This window comes from Triticum dicoccoides, chromosome 7B (genome assembly GCF_002162155.2).
Source record: "Triticum dicoccoides isolate Atlit2015 ecotype Zavitan chromosome 7B, WEW_v2.0, whole genome shotgun sequence".
In the NCBI taxonomy this organism is placed as follows: Eukaryota; Viridiplantae; Streptophyta; class Magnoliopsida; order Poales; family Poaceae; genus Triticum; species Triticum dicoccoides.
This window is the reverse complement of record NC_041393.1, coordinates 189412314-189412749: the sequence shown is the minus strand read 5'-3', so window position 1 is coordinate 189412749 and position 436 is coordinate 189412314.

The window sequence follows — 436 nt, the reverse complement described above, 5'->3', positions numbered from 1 at the left end:
CTTATGGACGAGTTCGCTCCCCTCGCGCCGCCACCCCAGGGCGACGCCAGGGGTATCCGATCCTAGTGTCGCCCGACTCCCTCCCCACCCTGGCAGATCACTGTCGTCGATACTGCCGGCGTTGGCCGCGGTGGCGGCAACGCCCAGTGCCAAAGGCACTAGGGCAAGAGGATGCACTACTAAGAAAAGGCCTGCTAGTGGCGCACCTGTTTTGGCTACTAATGGCGCACTACTAAGAAAAGGCGATGGCGCACCTCCTGGCGATGCACCATTAGTAACCTTTTTTTTGGATAGCAATGGCGCACCCCCTAGCCGTGCGCCATTAGTATTTGGTTCAGTTTGCGAATTAATATTAACTAAATAAATTATTACCATTCATTTGTGAATTATTATTAAGTAAATAAATTATTACATTCAGGGTGCGGGGGGTCGGCGG